This window comes from Ricinus communis, chromosome 3, assembly GCF_019578655.1.
Source record: "Ricinus communis isolate WT05 ecotype wild-type chromosome 3, ASM1957865v1, whole genome shotgun sequence".
NCBI lineage: Eukaryota > Viridiplantae > Streptophyta > Magnoliopsida > Malpighiales > Euphorbiaceae > Ricinus > Ricinus communis.
Genome location: NC_063258.1, coordinates 25,930,155 through 25,934,057, shown reverse-complemented (window position 1 = coordinate 25,934,057; position 3,903 = coordinate 25,930,155). Strand labels below are relative to the sequence as shown.

General features: G+C 30.4%; 1 long non-coding RNA gene across 1 annotated transcript; it reads left to right on the top strand.

Annotated features, from left to right (window-relative positions):
• Window positions 1-1,380: 1,380 nt before the first annotated feature.
• LOC125369468 lies at window positions 1,381-3,303 on the top strand. The gene is made up of 2 exons (XR_007215150.1): window positions 1,381-1,702; window positions 3,008-3,303. It is a non-coding gene; the product is annotated as an uncharacterized LOC125369468 (long non-coding RNA).
• Window positions 3,304-3,903: the final 600 nt, after the last annotated feature.

The window sequence follows — 3,903 nt, the reverse complement described above, 5'->3', positions numbered from 1 at the left end:
TTTCAAAATATATAAAAGGAATAGAAGGATTTGAATTATGAAAATAAATGAAATTTGTTGGGATATGACCTTATTGTTTGAGAGGAATGAATTGCAAAATTTGATTTTATTTACTTAAAATTTTATATAAATTTTTATTTATTTATTAAATTTTGAGGAGCGGAGAAAAGATAGAAAAAAATGAAGAAGATGAGAGAAATGGAGAAAAAATATATAGTTTTTGTTTTCTTTCCATTTCAAAAATGTCAACTTGTCAAACTATATCTTCCAAATTTCAGGCCTTGTGGTTCCAAAATGGACCTGTTTTCAAATGTCTCGTTTTACATCCCTTATTTTACTGTTACATATGAATTCAATACAGATAAGTTCTTGCAAAGTTATGTTTGTGACGTTATTTATAAATACATATAAATTAATAATGTTATATCACTCAGCTAAAATTGATTTTTATAAGATGGGTTAATGAGAAAACAGAAAAATGATTCAAATTGTTTTGGCAAAAGAATTCTCTTTGTTCCAATATTAATAAATACACAAGATTGAAAATAGTATCTCTCAAGTAGATCGAGACTCTTTACTGCCCACCTTTTTGAATTTCCATTAATGAATAATGATATTTGGAGGGTTGACTTAACAATACCATGCCTCTTTTTCCTTTCCTTTTTCTTCTTTTTTTATTGTTTTTATTGTTATTGACGTTGGTATGTGATAATTTGAAATATTTTGCTTCATTTAATCGGAGTTAGCAATTAGATTAAAAACGAAGCAGGGTCAAAATAATAGAACCGATCGGATTCCTTATAAATTATAAGCGAATGAAATCAAACTAAATTAATATGATTTAGTTTCTGATTTAAGTTTTTATTTGAGTTTTATATTAAAATTCGAATTTAAAAATTTTAATTAAATTAAAAAAAAAAATACTATTTGAGCTATAAGCTCTTAAGTATCCCATTTGAACTTTTTAAAATGTGAACTTGAGTATTTATTTCAATGACATGCTCTTATTTTACATACATAAAAATAAAATTTTTTAATTTAAAAACAAAGTTTACGACTTTAAAAAATTTAAGTCATAATATCGTTAAAACTGCAAACTATTTTCTTTTCTTTTTTTACTAAAAACTGAAGTGAACTGAATTTATTCTAGTCCATAAAATTTAAAACTGATATAAATTGAACTATTAAAATAATTAAAACTGAATTAAAACACTCAATTTTGATTTCAATTTTTTAATTTCAGTTTGATTTCGTTTATCTTTATATTTAGAAATAAATTTTAGGGTGTTGAGTCGAAACAGAAAAACAAATCTTAGTTAATAAAATTAAAAGATACACCCAATACTAGTGTAATACCCGAAAATAATAATAATAATAATAATAATAATAATTTTAAAAAATATTTTTCTCTTTTTTTTCTTTCCTCCCCTTTCCTCTCCCCTACATCGACTCCCCTCTTTCCCCTCCTGCTTGCGCACCGAACAGGCCACCGCCGCCGCCAGCAGCGCCTCCTTCCCCCCACGCTACTGTGTTGCCCTTCCCCTTCTCCTTCCCTTCCACAGCGACTTCAACCGAAGGAAGAAGGAGTTGTCGTCGCTGTTTTGGCCGCCTACCGATGTCCAATCGAAACTCTTGTGTTTTCGGACTCCTTGCAATGCGAGCTTCCCGTAGACGCTTACGAATTTGAATTCCGAAACTGTTGGTAGGAATTGAAATTTCAGCTCGGTATAATTTAATTTAGACCTCAAAAATTATGTTATAATTTTAGAAAAATTTTGTTGCTGTTAATTATCAATTATAGATAAATTAAACTTAATTGGATTTAATTAATTGTGATTTGTGGTATATTGCGGAGTCAAAAAAAATAATACAGTACTAGCAGCTCAACTCTCGTTAGTTAATTGCAAAATATTTGAAGTGTTTCTAGCAGGTTCTGGACCTGTTCTACGGGAGGTAAATATCCATAATTTAGAGGAGGTTTTGCCGAATTTTTGACAGAATTTTCAAGTCTGAAATATTTTTAGGCAGCCTAATCTACAGGGTCTAGGCCTAAGAAAATTTAAGAACATCTATTAACGAAGTATTTTCGTGAATAGATAATTCGTCCATCTCGCCAGCTCCACCCGAAGCGTAGGAGCGGACTACGGAGCGCGACAAAACTATAGTTAAAGTCATATAATCACTGTACCATTAGCATATCTAAATTTATTGGGATGTTTAATGATTTATATTTAATATGGTTATCATTATCGTTATTATAAGTAATTTCGTTTAATTGATAATTATCACGAATAACATTAGTATTATTATTAGTAAATTTATGTTATTATTTTTGATATTTTTAATTAATGCTATTTTAATACTAGTATTATTATAACTACTTATAATTGCATGTTTACTAATCCCGATATTTCTAAATTTTTAATTTTTAATATGTTATTGAATAATTTATGTTGGCCTATGATTATTCTATTTATGGTTCTTATAAATATTGTAATTGTGATATTGGGATGAGGTGACAGTAGAACATGCCACCTGATGGGTTATATTAGGGCTGCGTGCACATCGGTAATAATTAGATACAGGTAATAAAGATTATTTTTGAATTTTGCCCTGGTCGAGTATAATTCTCTAGGCTGTGAAAGCTTGACTGCTGGACAAAGGTCCCTAGTCGAGTAATGCTCTCCGAGCGCCGGCTTAATTGGGAATCAAGTGTCTATGCTTAATGTAAGGACCTTGGTTGAGCTTTGCTCTTTGGGCACCATACCTATTGGAATAAGAGGGCCAAAAGGCTACTAGCATTTGGAGTTAGGGTTCTGCTGAGCTATTCGTCCCATAAGTCTTCAAATATACTTTCTTTCTAAATTATAGCATGACTCGTACTATAATACAAAATGACATGATATACTGATTTAGTGAATATTATATTTAGGAGACTGCAATAGTTACAGGGTTGTATGATTTTAACTCACTCTCGAGGTTGACAGGCTCGATTTTATTTTTTCAGGTGACAGTTAGAGTTCTTCGCCGTCCTTCATTTTGATAGCCCGACTTTCTTCTCCATCGGGTCTATTGTAATGAACTTATACTTTTATATTTGAATAATTTAAAATTTTATCTTTCCGCAGTAGTATTTTTGATATGTTATGTTTAACCTGGTTTATAACAAAAGGTGAAAATGTTATCAATGACCAGTTAGAGATTTGTGTATGACATGTCAGAGAGGATCAATATTATGTTTTCATATGCACTTTATTGAATATCGATTAATAAAACTTATTACAGGACTTTAGTGGTTTTAAACCTATCCATTTCTTAGTGCCGATCACAGACACAGAGATCAGATCGTGACAACTAGTTTGATTAATCCTCTTTGCTATCAACTTATCAAAAATCTACTAGATATTTCTGATAGCAAAGTAAAAGTTTTCTGTTTTAATCCCTCTTCCCTCAGCCGCATGTTTATACAAGTAAAATTAAAGCTAAAAAAAAAAACTTCAAAAGGGTATATACTGCAGCATACATAAATGGTGAATTAAAGGGTGTGTGTGAAGATTTTCAATCTTTTCTTTTAGAAAGAAAAAGAAAAATTAAAGATGTTTCCCGCATTTCTAAATTTCTCGTGCATGTATTTGTAAATCTGTGTATGCAGCTTAACTTCTCTGAGAAAAACTATCAGATTGGCAATTAATGGAGGAAGCTCTGATACGCACACACTGCAATTCTTTTTTTTTTTTTATAGTTTTTCTCTCTCTCTCTCTCTCTCTCTCTCTCTCTCTCTCTCTTCAAAGTAAACTTTTCTTTTTTTGATACAAACTATAAAAGATGAAGAATGTAATAAGAGCTTGCCACATGGCTTGTTCTAAAAAGCTTACCCTGCCTTTTTCTTTTCTTCTTAATTTT